The 20,398-nt window shown below is 41.1% G+C and overlaps 1 protein-coding gene across 9 annotated transcripts in view; it reads right to left on the bottom strand.

Moving 5' to 3' along the window:
* Positions 1-20,398, bottom strand: part of LOC310677106 (uncharacterized protein) — a 332,640-nt gene that overhangs the window by 291,081 nt on the left and 21,161 nt on the right. Inside the window, exon 2 of one of the 9 annotated variants that reach the window (XR_014510919.1) lies at positions 15,044-15,085. The exons of the other annotated variants lie outside the window; for them this stretch is intronic. The gene's annotated coding sequence lies outside the window, so the exon portion shown is untranslated. The remainder of the gene's footprint in view (positions 1-15,043; positions 15,086-20,398) is intronic. 9 annotated transcript variants of the gene reach the window in all.

The following is a 20,398-nucleotide window of genomic DNA, read 5'->3' as shown; positions in this document are numbered from 1 at the left end:
TAAACAAGGAAGTGGGGTAGAAATAATAAAACAAAAATTAAATGATCAAACATTTCAGGATGGAGTTTTAGTTCAGGTCTTAGCATAGGTGGTGCATCAGTCCCATTTGCTGGGTCTTAAACAACAACAACAATCATTGCTCAGAGTGACCTAGACCATACCTAGACCTTAAGCAACTTGTGCATTACAAGGGGAGATTATTGAGGGAAGCCGTAGTAGGCTACTTCTTTTCCAGAAAACTTGCCAGCCATGACTGATCTTCTCATTGAGGAACCTCTTGATAAAGTCGGGGAGATGAGCTAATAGTAAATAAGCATTATGCCATTCTGACATACAACATATATTTCAATGCTATGTAGAGGAAGCGTATTTATTTTTCAGTGGGGCCTCTTTTGGTTTCAGAGAGGGAACTGCATTTCTCATAGGGCTGTAAATTAACTGCAGCACTTCAACTGCTTCCAGAGTGTCAACATTTGCCATTAATACAGGCTTGCTGCAGTATTAATACAGCAGAAGGTGGCAGCATGCTGCATTTACTGAAATGCTATTTAGAGAAAAGAGACATCGCACATGCATCCATACACTTAAAACAGCACTAAACTTAACACCATGTGGATGCCCATAAGGCAAAATATATTCCACAGGGTGGGAAAGCTAGTTTAATTTGCATGTCCCTGTTTAAGCATCTAAGTTCTGGTAAATTCTATTTGCAGTTCCTAACAAAATAACATTTTGAATCAAGAAGTGGTGATTAAGAGCTTTATTAGACCACAATGGAGTGGACGTTTAAGAAGGACTTCTACAAATTCTCTACAAATATGAAAGCCACTCAGATATTACAGTTATATTCCACATAACTGTGGAAATCAGTTCTTGCTTCTTCTTCTTTAACAGAACAGACCATTGGTCCTCAGAGTTTCATGAAAGTCAGAAAATTGTTGTAGTCTTCAAGTCAAACACTCCAGTGATGAAGCTATATCCTCTTAAAACTCAGCTATCTATGATTAGATGTTTCAATGACAGGGAGAGAACACCTAAGGCTAAAACAGTGAATGGTGTTGTAGTCCAATGCCAAGAAGAGAACAAGGTTTTGTAATCAAATAGACTATTCCTTGGATTAAATTCTTCTTCTGACATTGGGCTGTATCCAGTCATGCCCTTCCACTAAAGGAAGACCTTTCAAACCAGTGAGTGGAGGTTTCCTAGAATGGAAGGGATGTTCATTTCAATGCAATTTTTGCTGATTCTTCTTCCTTCCATACCACCCTGTGCTACTGGCCTACAAAGAGGTGGTAGAAAAGCAAGACTGAAATCCTAAACATATTTATCTGGGAGTAAGGCCCACTGAACCCAGCAGAATTTACTTTTGAATAGGCATGCTTAGGACAGTGCTGTAAATTTAGTATTAGTAAATTTAGTATTGTAAAAGTGATATAATTGCCCCCCCTTTCTCTTTCTTCTACTTGTCTCTTTAAAATTCTGTTAGCATCCAGGAAAAATATTCCTGTGATAAATGTAAACAACTCTGTTCCCTTCAGGCTATACCTCTGTTATTTTCTTGAAAGAGGATTTTATTTTTTATTTGCTGGAAGCCAGCAAACGGCACAGATTGACTGATAATGGGAAATTCTGGAATCCCAGCACTGATAATATTTGAATGTTTTGTGTTTAATAACTATAGCTTTAAAATTAGCATTCCAAACTAATTTTGCCTGTAAAATGGATGAAGCATTTAAGAATAAGCCTTGATCAATTTTAGAAACATATATGAGCTCTGTAATTTTTAGATTCATTTGGCTGAAATCCTATACCCAATTACCTGGGAGTAAGCCCCATTGGACCTAACAGGACTTACTTCAGAAGTGACACCTATAAGTTTGTACTGTTAATAAAGAATTCCCAAAATGCAATTCAGGAGCAGCAGGTTTGTGCTCACTATTTACCAGTGGGTTATCAGATTGTTTTCAATAGGGCTTGAGTACATAAGATTCCATTGGTGAAACTGTTTTGAAAAATGTTTTGGAAAAATCACAGGAGGGGATTACAATTAGGAAACTGTTTGAGCACATTATACTTTCCCTAAGGTAGCATGTGAGAGACTTTGCTCCCCAGAGAGTCTACTTGCACCAATTTATATCTATCATGAGGTTTGCCTAAGGTCACCCAAGCAAGTTTTTGTAATAAGTCCATCACTTTTGCTATTCCTCTGCATAGGCTACATAGTTTTAAAAACCAATGGAAACTGTTAGCTTTTCCAATAACTGGGAAGGCTTTTGAGGTGAATTGTTGCAGAACAATGTTTATCTTAGGACAAGCAGGTGGTTGATGGCATGTGGAGGAGAAAGCTATTTCTCACCTCCATAGAGCAGATCTCAGTGCCGATACTCCGCTGTTCCTAAAAATAAATTTCTCCCTTTGGGAGAAAAGAGGATATCAGTCAAGATCAGCTGCACAAATCCAAGATTTGAATTCCCTCCTCTCTTTTGGTTTCAGTGCAAAACTGCTCTGGAGATTTTGCTGTAAATGGAACTTAAGCTTCTTATCAAATAAAGCCAAATGCCAGCTTTAAGTAACTCCTAGGAGCTTGGTTAACTAGTTTTACAACCGGGCCATGTTAAGGAGGAGAGGGTGGAGATGGGCAAAGGACCTGCCTCTTCTCAATGGAATCTCACAAAAGTCACCACTGTATCCACACACCTTGCTCTGGGCTGATACCTGGGGCTCCATCTTGTATTGCTCAAGGAACCAGATTTGGCCCAGGAACTTCTAGCTGATGATCCCTGCTGTAGGATGTAATTGTTATTTTGCTGCCTCTAATCAAACACCTTTTAACTTCATAACATAATGTGCCAATAATTCAGATCTCCTTGATTAAGCAAGGCATCAGATAAGAGGTCTTTAAACACTGCATTTATTAACTCCCTGGATATGTTGAGATTTAAAACTGCAGTTCTTATTGAACAGTATAACCATTTCAGGAAGAAGAGTTTTTGTAGCACTAAATCTTTATGATAAATACAGTACCTAACAGACCTAATAATTGCAGACTGTACTAATTACCTTAAGGAGCTACACTCCAATAATGTACTGAGTAGACAACAAGTCTTCCAGCTTTAGGCCTCTGCTCATTAAGTCAAATTAGTATGATGAATGGAGAAGGTTATTTGGTTACGTCCACAGGTGACAGAGCTTGTTTATCACAAAGGGGGGTAGAATTTAGCAGAAAAATAAAGAATAACTAAGAATTATGTTCCATTTTCAAGCAAAGCAAGCAAAACTATATACAAGGCATAATTTCACTTCCAGTTACAACTGGGATCTCCCAAGGTTCTTCCATCACAACAAATCATGAATTAGGATTTCTGCTTGTCTATAAGAAAATGCCCTTGAAAGGGTGCTCTGTAAGGCGCCCAGGTCTGAAGAGATTTAGAGTGAAGCTGAAACATATAGTCATTCTGTGTAAAGACACCCTTGATATTAAAAGCCTTTGACTGTCTCTCTGGTGATTTGGTAGTACTTGTGGAACAGTGTTCAGAGAAAGTACTTGGAACATGTTGAGAACTCTTGAAGCACTGATTTTATTTACCATCACCTTAATTAAGAACACAGACTGAAAACATGATTGAGGACATCTCAATGAAACAAAAGCCTTCTTCTTCTTCTTCTTCTTCTTCTTCTTCTTCTTCTTTCATATTCCCAGTCCTCCATTACACCTACAGTCTGCTTTCTACAAAGAATTAGACCCTCCAGGGATGGACAAGGTAGATATTATCTTCGCATACAGGCCTGAATCTGAAGAGTTTTGGAGTGGAACTGAAATACAAGAATTCAGAAGAAAAGATGCTATTGACCTGGCTCCCACCCAACACACACAGGTGGAAGGGCACTTACCTAGAAGCAAGCAGGATGTCTTTATTCAGGTAAGTTATGGTACAGGCTCAGCAGCTAAAACAGCACTCAGGAGAAACAATTAAGGAGTGAAGTGCAGAACTGGATGCAAGTGCCAAAGAGGTCCCAATAAGTTTCCCTGCTCTTCCTGTCAAGGTTTTAAAGACAAAATGTGATGTGCTCACTCATGATACTCTCTTGCCTTGTAGGAATATTAATATTGCAAGCTCACAATCCATCGGGGTAGGTGGGCCTGCTCACATCTGTGAAGGAACGACATGGTTTTTGGCAACAAGTTTGTGCTCTCCTGAGAGTTGAGAGTTGTTCGGAGACCCAAATGCCCTTCACAGAGCTACAATTCCCAAAGTGATTTAACATGTCGGGCTTCCCCACCCACGAGGCAAGTTGAGGTGACTGCCTCAGACAGCAGAATCAACAGGAGCAGCATGTCCCAATGTAGATCTCTATGCCCCCCCCCTTGTTCTTGATGTAGATCTTCACTCACCCCTTCTTACCTGGTGGGGAGGGTGCCATTTTGTGGTTTGCCTTGGGCGTCAAAATGTATTGGACTAGCCCTGTTAACAAGCAATCCACTCTTCCCAGAGAACTGTGGAAATTGAAGTTCTGTGAGGGGAACAGGTGCCAACTCTCAGCACAGTCCCCGGGTGTGCTCCCCCCCCCCCACTCCTCTTCCTCTGCCAGTGGGTATCAGAACCAGAAGCTATGGGTTTTTCAAGTACTGATTTTAAATGGAGAAATAAGCAAGCCAATGTAATACTTTCAAGACTAGATTTACTCAGGTGCATCTGCTGTCATAGGCCAGAGATGTGTGGGCCCAGTGGCATAGCCATTCTGGTTCTCTCACCAGTGCATTCACAAAGCCTTGTTCTTGTCATTACCTCAATCCTGCCAAGTGGCTATTGCCATGATCCTCCTCACTGACCAAATTATTCCCATATTTATGGAATGGAGCACAATATTACTATTGTGTTATCCCCATTCACTATGGCACTTACAGTCCAATCCTATAAATGTTCACTCACAGGCAAGGCATCATCCCTGATTGGTGGGCAAACGTAGGATGTCCATCATAACCCTTTCTGTATTGTCTGGTTATTTGTTTAATTATCTTCTCTCCCCTCAGGCCAAGTACACATCAGATACGGGTGCCATTCTGCCAGTTTAGCAACAGTACCTCTCCTGTCCTGGCATGATGTGAGCATAGGATTACTCTGTTGCACAGAAAGGTGCATAGCCTTTCCATATATCCACAGGCCTAACAGTTCACATTATTATGAGCATTGTTATAAGCTCATCTTTAAACAATGATTCCCCACCCCAGCGCAATAGGGAATTTGACTTCTAGCAAGAGGTTATCATCCCTTTACATCAAAAGAGAAAGGTAATTTATTCTTGTCAGTTGCCTTCAAGTAGCATGTCATTAAAATGATACCTTTATTGCACACATTCATTTACATGACATCTTAAGTCATATCCATCTGTCAGATGAAACAGATAAAAGAACTAGCTGTCCTTCAAAAGGGCCCTCTTTTTTTTACTATTCATAAAGTTCTGTCAAAAATCTTTTTTATTATGTGGATGTCCAACCTATCAATGGAATGGCTACTCCCCAACCCCCAACAACTTCTTTTTTAACAGACTCTTGTCAAAAAATGAAAGCCTCATCTGAAGGGAAGGTCTGGACTAGGATTACCAGCCAAAGACGACCAGCATAGCAGCAGGCACAAGCACTCCCTTTAATGTACTCCCCAAGGGTGGCTTCAGGTAGAATTTATGTGTGTGATGCATTCCATAAGAGTCTGGAATCTCAGTAGCAAGCCATTTTATCTTCAGAAGCTAGAAATAAAAGCAGCATTCTTCTCAATGGCCAGAGAACTTGTTCATTTGTGAGATGCCTAACAAGTCGAAATAGTTTTAAACTGCAATTATAATCCTAACTATATGCGAACAAGCATAGTGCAGATTTGTGTGTCCCAATAAGTGGGCTGTGGGCACTTTGTGTCGTAGCGGTTGGTGTTGTGGGGTGAAGCCATGAACCCACTATCTCAATACTGGGATCACTACAGATTGGCTCCACCGGTGTGTTTATATGGCCTTGGCCTTGCCGCCATCCCACCCTGTACATGTAGATAAGCACAATACATACATTTTTACACACACTTTCCCCAACATATGCATTTTTCTGCAAGTGTTTTGGTTGGAAAACTGCAAAATTCACAGTGCTGGACATTTTGAAGGATAACCCTGTTTCAGTTCATATACTGATTTGGAAGATACAAATTAGGTGTGCATTAAGAAGTGTGACCTGAACTGCGTTTCTCCCTCATCCCTAGTCATCACACACAGCTCTGTCCTCTGGAGACTTGCCACAGCTCTCTATCACATACCATATGCACCTGCTCTGCTCAATTATAGAGCTGCCCCTGGAGAACCAGCTCTTGTGCCCATAGATATTTCCTTACAAGTTCTTAGAAGTGCCCCCAGCCCTCAATAAGCCCACTAGTTCAGGAGATATGGGACTGGACCATCTGTTTCAAGAGATGGCTTCTGCTTGTACCCTAGGAATTAGTATTCTGGGCAAATGAGTAGTGCATTTGATTCAACATTTTGTCTGTCAAGCATTGCCTTAGAAAAGGTTCCCACAACTGAGCCTTCTCATTAGATGTCCTCTTATGTTACAGCAGCCTAAGAGGCCAACAAAGCATATTTTAAAACAAGACAGCCTCTTACAAGTCCTGCATGTGTCCTCCAGATATTGCAATGCCTGCAGTCATTCAGGAGAATGGTGGAAATTCCAGTAACCTAAGAGAATACACTATTACTGATATTATTTCCTGTAAGGGTTGATGATTCATTAGCTGCAAAAGTTCCTTAATCTCACAAATGGCTAAATAGCCTTAAGAACATGTCCCCATGCCAAGGATCAGCTTTATCAGGACAGCACAACTTCAACTTAATGCTTCATTTCTATCTTTACTGCAATCTTAAGCAGCTGCCAGCTTATTCTAGCCACCTTCTGTACAGTAAGAGCAGACTTCTATTTAGGCAAGAATTTATCAGCCAGGCAGAGAGCATTTGATTTACATTGCTCTAGAGGTAAGATGAGTATGGGTTGGAGGGAATGTTTGTCTCTATTAGTTTTCTTGCTTAGTATGATCAAGCAAAGTTGCAGCCAACCTGCCTGCTTCCAGGCAGAAGCGAGGAGGATTCTGCTTTTTGAGAGAGGGGGAGCAAAGTGGGGGCATAGTCCAGCCAAAGTCAAGCACTTAAAAGTTCTATTAATTGGGAGAATTGAGCAGCCCCATTTCTCTACCTTTTAATGCAGAGTTGCTTGTCTAAACAATTTCTCCTACAAGCCAGTCAGCTCTGCTCAGTTTTCTGCTGTAAACTGGAACTGAATCCTATGTGCTAAGGTTTAGTCTGCTGCAAAATGTTATGCGTGTGTGTGTGTGTGTGTGTGTGTGTGTGTAAAACAGAATCCTAAGTATTGGGGTCAGGAAATATCACAAAGAGAATCAGAAAGGGGGCAAAGTGTGTTTATTCCAAATATGATGTTATGGTTGTTAAAAAAGAAAAGACTGGTAAGATGGGAAACTATGGGTGGCATCTTGGACTATTTACACCTTGTAATAACCTGTATAATGTCAAAAATAATTTAATTGACCTATGGAAACATTACATTGCTCACTTCGCAGTATGTTGATTGCAAATAATTGCAGTCTATCCTTTCCTTATCATAGAATCATAGAGTTGGAAGAGACCACAAGGGCCATCGAGTCCAACCCCCTGCCAAGCAGGAAACACCACCAGAGCACTCCTGACATATGGTTGTCAAGCCTCTGCTTAAAGACCTCCAAAGAAGGAGACTCCACCACACTCCTTGGCAGCAAATTCCACTGTCGAAGAGCTCTTACTGTCAGGAAGTTCTTCCTAATGTTTAGGTGGAATCTTCTTTCTTGTAGTTTGGATCCATTGCTCCATGTCCTCTTCTCTGGAGCAGCAGAAAACAACCTTTCTCCCTCCTCTATGTGACATCCTTTTATATATTTGAACATGGCTATCATATCACCCCTTAACCTCCTCTTCTCCAGGCTAAACATGCCCAGCTCCCTTAGCCGTTCCTCATAAGGCATCGTTTCCAGGCCTTTGACCATTTTGGTTGCCCTCCTCTGGACACGTTCCAGTTTGTCAGTGTCCTTCTTGAACTGTGGTGCCCAGAACTGGACACAGTACTCCAGGTGAGGTCTGACCAGAGCAGAATACAGTGGCACTATTACTTCCCTTGATCTAGATGCTATACTCCTATTGATTCAGCCCAGAATTGCATTGGCTTTTTTAGCTGCCGCGTCACACTGTTGGCTCATGTCAAGTTTGTGGTCAACCAAGACTCCTAGATCCTTTTCACATGTACTGCTCTCAAGCCAGGTGTCACCCATCTTGTATTTGTGCCTCTCATTTTTTTTGCCCAAGTGCAATACTTTACATTTCTCCCTGTTAAAATTCATCTTGTTTGTTTTGGCCCAGTTCTCTAATCTGTCAAGGTCGTTTTGAAGTGTGATCCTGTCCTCTGGGGTGTTAGCCACCCCTCCCAGTTTGGTGTCATCTGCAAATTTGATCAGGATGCCCTTGAATCCATCATCCAAGTCATTGATAAAGATGTTGAATAAGACCGGGCCCAAGACAGAACCCTGTGGCACCCCACTAGTCACTCTTCTCCAGGATGAAGAGGAACCATTGATGAGCACCCTTTGGGTCCGGTCAGTCAGCCAGTTACAAATCCACTGAGTGGTAGCATAGTCAAGACCGCATTTTACCAGCTTCTTTACAAGAATATCATGGGGCACCTTGTCAAATGCCTTGCTGAAATCAAGGTAGGCTACATCCACTGCGTTCCCTTCATCTACCAGGCTTGTAATTCTGTCAAAAAATGAGATCAGATTAGTCTGACATGACTTATTTTTCAGAAATCCATGCTGACTATTGGTGATCACAGCATTCCTTTCTAGGTGCTCACAGACTGTTTGCTTAATGATCTGCTCCAGAATCTTCCCTGGTATTGATGTCAGACTGACTGGGCGGTAATTATTTGGGTCCTCTCTTTTCCCCTTTTTGAAAATAGGGACAACCTTTGCCCTCCTCCAGTCTGCCGGGACTTTGCCTGTTCTCCAGGAATTCTCAAAGATGACTGCCAGTGGTTCTGAGATCACATCTGCCAGTTCTTTTAATACTCTTGGATGCAGTTCATCTGGCCCTGGAGACTTGAATACATCTAAACTAGCCAAGTATTCTTGTACTATCTCCTTAGTTATTATGGGCTGTGTTTCCTTTCCTTCTGTTTCCTGTGCTTTTCCATCCCCTTGTTTGTTTATATATGCCTTTATCTATTTCTGCCTTTTACTCAGATGTATTTATGTTCAGACTGAAACTGAATTAAGAAATTAGAGAAGAATAATGGGATGGATGTCAGCAAGCCTGCCCCCTCTTCCCCTCCTGACAAAAATGTTGAACAATTTCCATGATACTTTGTTCAATATTGTTTTATTTTCTGGAGCTATGTACTTTCCTTTGTCTATACTAGAGAACACGTGTAGCCATATAGGTATTTCAACCAGTGGTTTTCAACCAGTATGCCATGGCACCCTGGGATGCCTTGAATGATGATCAGGGGGTCCATGGGCTACACAGGCCTCTGTCCCTCTTTCCTTCCCTCCCTCCTCTGATGCCCTCTCATGTTTCTGCCTTCCCAAGGCTTGCACAGCTGTTTATTGCAGCAGCCCTGGCTATAAGCTCTGCAGGTGAATGGTGGATCTGAGAAGCACCTCAGATACCACCAGCAGCTGCCCAGAGGACTCCCCAGGAGAAGGGATAGGAGAGAGGAGGCTGAGGGCACACTCCACAAGGGAGGGTGTTTGAAAAAGGGTGAGAGGCTGCCAGCTCTGCAGGAAAGGGGTGACATAACTGGGCTACTGAGCCCTACCGGGTTGCCGCAGAAAGAATGTAGCTGGTCAAGGGAGCTGTGGATTCAAAAAGGTTGAAAACCTCCAATTTAAACCACTGTTGCCCATCAGCAGTACTACCCCCACTGCAGCAAACCTGCCTGCTCTAAGTATTCCTCATTCCATCTGTTCTTTACCCTATTGACATTGAAAAGGCAATTATGCAAGAGCAGTGAATGTATAGAGGTGGCTTCTTTAATCATGTTGAAGGATCCTAAGTGGGAAGAAAAACAATTGCTGTCCTTATGCAGTGCTGGATGGGCATTGAAAGTATTTGGTGTTGACGCCTTGAACATATTCAGAGATATTTTAAGGTGCGGTATAGATTTCTGTTGTTGTTTTTATAAAAAATGGACATTTTTGAATTACGTTGCTCAAAGTTAGTTTTGTCTCAATTTAAGCGGCTCCGCATAATCGTAACAAATCTTATTGGAAGGCCTATATGTAGAAACACAAAAGGGATTGCGTTTAAGTCATCTTTATAAATGTCTTGCCTAAGCAGTGTTTATCATGCACTCCAACTTTATACAATGCTGATAAAATGACTTATGGCAGCTTTAAATCTGGTCAGGTTGGGCCGCACTTTGCAAGCTGCTGGTACTGCAGAACACACGCTTGAAATTGTCTGGAATAGAGATATAAGTGGCACTTTTATGTACCATTGGCACAAGAAGATGAAATATTTTTGCCTTACTAACCACAACAGGGAATGTTTATCTGAGGGCCAAATTAAAATAAACACTGAGCTAGATAGAACTCTGGTTTCCTCAGGTCACTAACACCCCTTTACAAGAGGCAGTTGCAATTTGCCTCAGAAGACTTGGGAAAAGAAAAAAGGACTGGGGTTTCAAACCTTTCCCCCTTTACTGGCTTTCTGCATAAAATTGCCCCCAGCTGTTTTTCCTCCATGGGAGAAAAAAGATACAAATACCTAGTTTTGTGTTGCTTAAAAAATGAGGGGGGGGGGGAATGTGCACAGCTTTGACTGCATTTCAATATATATTCACAGGTAAGTTCCTCTGAATTCCCTGTGGAACATCCTCCCATCAGATGTCAATGAGATAAAGAACTACACAACGTTTAGAAGGCATCTGAGGGCAGCCTTGTATTGGGAAGTTTTTAGTGTTTGACGTTTTATTATGTTCTTATTATGTGTTGGAAGCTGCCGAGATTGGCTGGGGCAACCCAGCTAGAAGGGCGGAATATAAATAATAAAAATATTATTACTATCATTATTAGGGGTTACTGCTGCATAGATAGGCAGCAAATATATTCATAAGAAACCACACATTGACCATTGTACAAACCACAGGCAGAAAAAAGAGGCAATGAAGATGTTACTGATTCCAGTTGGTTTTGGTTTTGTAAGGGCCGCTTTGCTGTTGTTCCCAGTAGATGTAAGCAAATTTGTTGAATTTATTAAGCAGGGATGGACAGACCAGTCTATTTTTGCTCCATGTCAGTTTCACAAACTATTCATTCAGATGTCTGTTCTGTCCTGTCTTCCCATTAATTGGCAGCATTTTTGAAGGGAAAAAACCCTCAATATATGCATTTCTAAACATATTTTCCCCCTAAAATGCATTTCCCCCCCTCCACATCCATGTTTGTTTTTGTGTTTGTCTCACAAAATTTGGGGACGTGCTAAATCTAAAGAGATAATGCAGTTCTGATCCATGTATTAGTCCTGGAGGTGCAGATTAAGTCAGTTCATGTAAAACGGACAACCAAGTGAAACTCTCCTCCATCCCTAATAAAAAGGAGCAACACTTGATAGGCATCACTTCAATTTAACCTCATGTAAAACACTGGGTAGTCACTGAATATGTCTATTCCATAAGAAACAAACAGCTTCCACACTAATTTATTCAGCCCATTTATAGACTGCTTATAACCCACAGATCTCACAGCCAGTTTACAATAAGGAAAATTCAGTCGCATAATCAAAATACAGTAATGCGCAATTTCAAATGAATGACATTTTTAAAAATCCAAACACATAAGGAATTTTCAAAGGTAACCATCAAAATGTTATCTATTCCTAGAGTTAAAAAAGAAGTACTGTAATTTTTTACTCTTTCCTCATGTGAAAGACTGTGGACTTTTCCTGATGAGCTGTGCCTCATTCATTCACAATTTATTTGGGTCCAGACAGTTTTGCCACTAAAGGTAAAGGTAAAGGTACCCCTGCCCGTACGGGCCAGTCTTGCCAGACTCTAGGGTTGTGCGCCCATCTCACTCAAAGAGGCCAAGGGCCAGCGCTGTCCGGAGACACTTCCGGGTCACGTGGCCAGCGTGACATCGCTGCTCTGGCGAGCCAGAGCCGCACACGGAAACACCGTTTACCTTCCCGCTAGTAAGCGGTCCCTATTTATCTACTTGCACCCGGGGGTGCTTTCGAACTGCTAGGTTGGCAGGCGCTGGGACCGAACAGCGGGAGCGCACCCCGCCGCGGGGATTCGAACCGCCAACCTTTCGATTGGCAAGCCCTAGGCACTGAGGCTTTAACCCACAGCGCCACCCGCGTCCCTTACCAAGGGTAAGGGTTTTGCCACTACCCTTGTGTAATCAGCCTGTGTTTTGCCATTCCTAGCGATTATCCCACACTCTCCACTACTGTAGAAAATTCTAGTTTTAACAAAATAATTTAACAGTACCAGAAAGTCCACAGATATGGAATTTCTCATCACTATTCCCTATAAAAAAGTTCCTTCTGCCTGATTCTTTCTACCTGATTAATTACTTCCCCATTCCACCAATGCTAATCTGATTGGTCCCAAAGTATAGAAGTGTGTGTTTGTGTGTTCAAGTCCTCTCGTTGCAAACACAGGAGGAATTTCCATTTCAGATCAGGCAAAAAAAAAAAATCAATTTATTTATTTTAGCACAGAGAATGTACACCCAAAGGGAAAGTCACTCTGCATAAGCTCCTTTACTATCTCATGTTGGTAAGTGAGCACAACTTCTGGAAATGATTTAATAAAGAATTGCACTAGTGCGGTAACTTTGTTGCAATTCCAGATGCACCAAAAATGGAAAAGTAAAAATGAGACAGCATGAAGAGCCCTCTGCCTGAAGGGGTGCAATATTTTACTTGGTGATGGTACCCCTGGCTTTACTCCTAAAGACAGAAAATGCCACTAATGTTATTTCTGACCCCTTTGCCCTCTGATCCAACCGTAGTACATGAAAACTGCCCATTCTTCCTCTATTTTGAGTACCATTTAAATACAATTTGCTACAAAAATGTGTATCATGATTAGGAAGCTACTTGATGTCAAGTCAAACCAATGATACATCTAGCTCTGTGTTGTTTACATAGACAGGCAAGCACTGCTGAGATAGAAGCCTCTTCCAACCCTGTCCAGGGATACCAGGTATTAACATGAGGGCCTCTAGTATGCAAAGCGTGTGCTAGAGCACTGAACTACAACTCCTTCAGCCAGTTAAGCACATTCAGGACACATCTATTTCAACAGGAGAGATTTAGATAGGTGCTTTGCTGCCTAATCCTAATGCAGTGCTAGGCATGCCTCATTGATTTCAATGGCCTAAAACATGCTTAGCTCGACAATGTGTTGGGTTGTAACTCTCCCACTGAAAGCATATTAATGGAACTTCCAAAACAGCAATACATTTCTTAAAAGTGGCAATAATCTAAAACTACATGAGATGAGGCATTAGATGTACCAGTACTTTCAGAGAATCAATCTCTGGAGAACATGGGCTTTAATTGCTTAAGTTGAGCTTTAATTTCTTTGCAAACCAGCAAATTTTTACAAAATGAGAATATTAAATCCTAATGGTGATCATTTTACTTGAACTGATAATTATAATTTCCTCCCCTTTGTAATCTGCTTAATTGGATTCCTAGTTAAGGAGCTGGGATATTGTGTGACTGTTATTGTAGAATAGGGTTTTTTCTAACCCCTGTATTTGCCATTGGTCATGCTGAACTGGCATGAACCCCATTATCTTTTCCATCTTGTGTAGTTTTTAAGCAATGATTGGAAGAAGGGCTTTTTTTCGTTAAATGGGCCATAATGATCCATAGCTCTGGGTCCATGTAACTTGGCTAATTGTAAAGGCTAATTGCCCATTAACCTTTACAATATAGCACTGGCATTCTGCCATTTATTTTTTTTAGTAACTGGTCTCTCATAGTATACTAAAATGGAACTATACAGGAAAGGAGTCATCTACAAAGGCCTATTGTAGTGATTAGCATGTCAGAGTAACGCTGAATGGATCCAGATTCAAATCCCCTGCTCAGCCCAAAATGTATTCAAAATGACCCTGAAGTCTCTCTCTTGACTTCCTAGGTCATGCTGAAGCTGTTTCTGAGGCCATAGTTAATGCTTGTGTCACTCTACATTTTTTCCCCTGGTTTCTTATCCACACAAAGGGTGGGGATAATTCTTGGGCAGCTGAAGAAACAGACCCTGCTGCAGAAATCATGATGGGCCTTTGATCTCCCTGGAACCCTCCACCTCCCCTGGCAGTAGCATCACTGCTGTGCTTTCTTTAGTATAGTAAATGCCTCTTTAGTTTGTTCCTGATACTGCTAGTATTTTCATTTTTGCAATAGATTTCATTCCTCCCGCTCAGGTACCCATAAAAATGTCATAACCTGCAAGAGCTGACATCAGTTGGCACTAACACATTCTTTTAAACATTGCACTGATGACACTACAGTGTTTTTCATGACAGCTTAGGCAATGAACATTTTTCAGCAGCTGTACACTGCCATGATTCAAATGTGAAATAGAAGTTGCACAATATGGTCTCCAGAAAGTAAAGTAACTCTTATCCAGTGTATGGTGTGTGCTCCACATTGCCCTCTCCTTAACCGATAGTCCTGTTTGGGAAATCTTTTTACACAAAATCCTTGTAGTGCTGCTACAAGCTGGACCACAATGACTTCACCAATCATTGTTACATTGCGACCCTTTTGCCCGTTTATGTAAGTCATTGCCTTTATTATTTATTCATTCATTTCTGAAGCACTCTTTAACCCAAGGGTTCCTAGGGAGGTATGCAATATTCAAGATAAAATACAACATATAAGCAAAAAGCATTAAATATCATAAAAACATTACCAATGACCACGTTTTAAAAAAGAAACCAATAGAACTCACCAGCAGCAGACCCACAGCTCTCAGCTTATCAGTCTCCAAAACCTGAAGAAAAGGGGACATCTTCAGTTTGTTTATTTTTACTCATTTGCAAAAATTCGTGCTGGTTGTTGACCTAGTCATAGCCTTTCAAATTTTTCCCAATTCAGGAAAAATTCAGGAGTAATCAACATCAGGAGAAAAAAATTCTCATAAGACCCAAAAACTCCTAACACTGTTGAATGACTAATCAGTTTACTCAAATGATCTGCTCGTATATTGTGTGCGGCATGTTTTGCTGGACAAATGGCAAATATCTCCATCACTCTCTTTGACACACTATAAACAAAACATTTAGGAGATTTGCTTACAGGAAAAAACTCATAAAAGAGCACATGCTTGTGTGTGAATATCAAAATAAACGAGGACCTTTTCTGGATTCAAGCTATTCATATGAATCATTTTTGATGGATAACAACTCTTGGTTATAAATTCAATTCAGCTCTGTACTGAAGAAATATCAACTGCTTGATTATAGCGGCATGCACTTGTCCCCTTGCAACTACAATAACTAGTGGAAAGGGTGACATAGAATTCAAGAATTTATTACCAGCTTTGTATCCTAAATGGCTCTGTGGGCCAACTAAGAGCAGGGAGCTTACTGCTGATCTGAAATATAGATAACTGAAAAGTGTTTAGACTTGGTACACTTGCTCATGGATGAACCATAAAATGGATGGTGATAGGGGGGCAGGGATATTAAATCACTATGGATAAGACTCCCTAAAGCAGTAGATATCCTAGATGTATTTTTATAGTGCAAACTGAAGGATACCAGGCCTGATCCCTTTTCACCCCAATCAGCAGTATTTTGGGGGATCTTCTCACTGCAATAACCTTTGGAATGTTAAAAATATTCATGTCTAATGAATTTGCACAGGTAGATGAAAGGTTGTTGGTGCTGCAACATTTGTGATCATATGCTCTAAACTAAGATGAAGAAGAGAAGAAGAGTTTGGATTTGATATCCCGCCTTTCACTCCCCTTCAGGAGTCTCAAAGCGGCTAACATTCTCCTTTCCTTTCCTCCCCCACAACAAACACTCTGTGAGGTGAGTGGGGCTGAGAGACTTCACAGAAGTGTGACTGGCCCAAGGTCACCCAGCAGCTGCATGTGGAGGAGCGGAGACGCGAATCCGGTTCCCCAGATTATGAGACTACTGCTCTTAACCACTACACCACACTGGCTAACTATGAGTAACTATGAGTTTCTCAGGACAAAATGATTGGATTCTGAACAGCTTTTTTCAAAAACAGGCATCACCATTTGAAAACAGAAATAGACAACATGCATTGGTTGCATAATTTGGTTTTTAAAATGAAACATCTTTGGGCCAGTTCTCACAGTGACATTTTGCTCTCTGAATGGACAGTCCCAAAGATCCTGAGCAGAAGCACCATTTTCTCAAGATAACTGAAGGGGCTAACACAACGTCCTGACATCACACGTGCGTGACATTAAGAGTAGCCAGTCGCAGAGCAGAATGTCCTCTTAAACACTGAGGGGGCCAGCCACCTCAAAAAATACATTGGGTGGCGGTAGATGGTGAAACTGCCTCGCCCTGCTTTAAAATTAGTACCAGCATAGAACTACCATCTTCCCAGCCCTCATTTCATGATCACACCTTAGCCCGTTCCCCACCCCCAATTCTGCTGATGGTCCAAAACTAGCCAGCTTCTCCCTTTTCATGTCTTAATATGACAGACCCACATCCTGTCTCCATGTCCTATCTAAAACTGCAACCTTGAGTCATGTCCTGTCAGGTACCCAATTTCCCACTTGCCTTTACCTTTTTACCTGAGCATTGGTGATGCTATAGATATCAGCTCTGTGATGCTGGTCAGATATCAGTAATTTTGCTTATGCCCTCATCCCGGCAACTGATCCACAGTGTCTGCCTTTCAGAAAACTTTTCTATTTCTTCTCCTTCCCATTCAGTTCAGTTAAATACATCAGCAATTCTATTTAAATGTAAAACTTTTCAAGCAACCTTATAATAATAAGAAAACCTGAACCTTCCAGCTCATAATACTATTCAGAAGTAGTACATTTAAAAGCCTTACATTCTCCCTCGGTAACTGGCAGTGACTAACAGCTTGGGCAAAACACATCAGCTGAGCAGCTCCACCCTCGCCACTCTGCCGGCTGCTACCGGCAACAGGTCCCTTATGTCTGCAGTAGATTTGTATATAACTCCTCTGGGCTCAGTTGTGGACATTGTTAATATTGGATCAAAACTGAGATAGCATTTGTCTCATTCATGTATGATAACAGTCATTTTCTTACTTTTTGCATAATGCATTTTTCTGATGCATTATGTAAAAGGAAACCACCTGGGTGCCTCTTCGCCTTTACCACTTGAAGCCTTGAGTCTGAGAAATTTCTGACCAAAAACAATTGGATAGTAAAACTGAGAATTGAAAGGGAGCTTCCAGATCTGATTATATTGAAGCTTAAATCCCTGACAGAATCTTATCAGCATCCAGGTCTGTCTCAGAGCTAATCACGTACAATTAATACTTTCACTGTATATTTTTGGACACCGGGATAATTTGTGGAAATAGTCCCATGCTGGGAATTCATAACATGGAGTGCAGTCCTTAGCTATAATTTTCGAGTGTCTGTCTTCCTTCATGCTTTGACATACCACAACAGATATCCTGTTTTGTCTTTGAAGGTGGCTTAAAATGTATTGCATGGATTCCATTTCAAATCTGAGAGTACTGTTGGAAAGATAGAGGAGAAGGGTAAATGTTATTAGGGACATATTAATGCATTGGTAGCAGAGGCCTGGGCTTTGTGTTACAAGAAAAGCTTTGTTGCGGTTATGAGTGAGAAGATGCTCTCGAAAGACATTACAAACCGGCTCCTGAAAGGCTTGTGAAACAATACATAAAGCTGGCTTTAACTCAGACTCTAGCTGCTACCCTAAAGATAGAAAGCTATCAAAATTTAAGTGGATGATATAATTCCACTTTCCACCCTGCCTTGATTTAATTCCCCCTGTTTAGCCTGGGATGCTGGCTGCAAACTTAACTTTTGCAAAAATCACAATAAAAGATGGGCGAGCTCCTCCTTATTCCCTGTGGAGAGGTAAGCCTGCCTGTCAGTCATTGTGACATCTGCTGTGCTAATAGCAAGTACCTTCTCAGTTGATGCACTTGATAGTGAGCAGCCCAGGAAGAAGACAGCTACAGCAGGATGCTTGAAAAAGTGCAAGACACAAAATCCCTCAAGCTGGCAGCACTGTTGATATTCTGTGCTGGCAGACGCAGAGGTTGCGGTGAGATAACCTTCTGTCATCTCTGTGGTTCTCAGCAATGATTTTAACTCTCCCAGTGAATAAAGAACACTGAGAACTCAATGTATTATAGAAAGAGGGTACAAAATATTTAGGGATGAAACAAATGCTGGTGCACATTTTGCAAATCTAAATGAGCCAATAGTCAAATTCAGCTTCCTGAACTTATTTTATCCCAGAATGTATAACTTGATGCTCCACTTCAATATTATCTACATCTGTTAGATGTAGACCTCCAGAAGTCACACATTTTTTGATGCATAAATTTCTGATATATTAGTAACACCTATTAGGTCAGTTTCATTTGCACAATTTATCAACACACTCCCAACAGCCTTATCTCTTGGTTACTAGGGAAAATATTGAATGAATTGGACCATGAAGGACTCTTCTGGTTACTTCTTTCCAAAATAGCCATCAGAATTTATCTACAGATTTAAAAAATCCTAATTATCTAGTTTGTATCCAAAGTCGATCTCAAGCATTAGGAAGTCTCCACTGTTGCATTTTTATTTCTGAATTTTGTTAAAAATTTGGTGCATTAACCATGTTCAGTTCCTGTGTGCCAACCATGTTCGGTTCCTTTGCTTCCTATACACCTTTCCCCCACTCTGCATTTATGATTTGCAGGTCCTAGGAGTGGGGGAAATATGGCTCAGATTGCATTTAAAGGTGCATGTATTCAATTCATGTTTTTGGAAACATCCTTCAAAGCCATCCTTCAAAATTTGCACATTTTTGAATTTTGCAATGCAGCTCTCCAGCCAACTAGTGTAAAGTGCATATAAACGCACATATTACTGAAAATAGCAGGCTAAAATGTACTATATTAGGGAAAATGCCAGTATTCCTTTGCAACATTGGCAAAGGCTGAATTAGACTTGCCTTTTAGCAAAATGTCTTCTATCTAGCCAGTCTTGAACATCTTATAAAATACAATTTTCCAATCTGCATATTATTTTAAGAAGTACTGTATCAAATGTCATAGCATATATACTTTGTGTATCAAAGTACCATAGATCTACACATTTTCCTTGCCCAGAAATCCAATTATCTAATATTTATAGGGGAGCTGAATTTTGCAGTGTCAACCAAACCTAAACATTTCTCTTTCCATCTATCACCTACCGTTTTCAATATCTTTCCCATCTTTAGCAGGTTGCAATGGGATTGTAAACTTTCCCTACTGAGATCCATAGGCCCTTTGAACTTCTGTGAATTATATGCCATGATGTATAGCAGCCAATTGTGTTAGGCAAAGTGTGGAATACACTTTGATGGGGAAGCCTCAAGATAATTTTGACCATTAGCACTCTTGCCCCATGCACAAGATAAAGCAATTCTCTACATGCAGGAGGCCCCAGGTGCAGTCTACCATTCACCAGGTAGGGGTGGGAAGGACTCCTCTCTGAAACCCTCAAAAGCCACTGCTAGACAGTGTTGACACAACCCTGTGGCCTCCATATGATTCCGGATTGTTACGTCCACCAGCCACAGCCAGTATGGCAAATAGTCAAGACTGATCAATAGCATCTAGAAAGCACCAGGTTGGGAATATACTGAGATTAAAGATGGGCCAGTGGTTTGACCTGATATAAAACAGCTTCCCATGTTCCATACATTCAAGTCTATATAAATTCAGCAACATGGATCCCATGCAAAAACCTTTCACTCCCAGCTTTAATTCCACTTTCTAGTTTTGTGATCCAACTTTTGGTAGTCAACTGCAGGATTTTTTATCTCTCTGCATTATTCCAAATTCTCTTTCTCCGTGTGTGTGTGTGTGTGTGTGAGAGAGAGAGAGAGAGAGAGAGAGAGAGAGAGAATGAACATTACATTTTCTTCCTTTTTCTCCAGCCGTCCACAGCATGGCTGCCATCATATCACTCTGTCATCCCACCATCTAGCTCTGCTTCCCAAAGTGTTTCTGTGTCTGGATTTTACCCATAGCACAACTAAAATGGCATTTACTTGCCAGTCTTTGCACAGATGTATGCTACTTCTCAAGGATTACTGCA

This window comes from Podarcis tiliguerta (genome assembly GCF_965153285.1).
Source record: "Podarcis tiliguerta genome assembly, chromosome: 4".
In the NCBI taxonomy this organism is placed as follows: Eukaryota; Metazoa; Chordata; class Lepidosauria; order Squamata; family Lacertidae; genus Podarcis; species Podarcis tiliguerta.
Note: the sequence above shows the minus strand (reverse complement) of the source record. Positions and strands in the feature narration are given on the sequence as shown.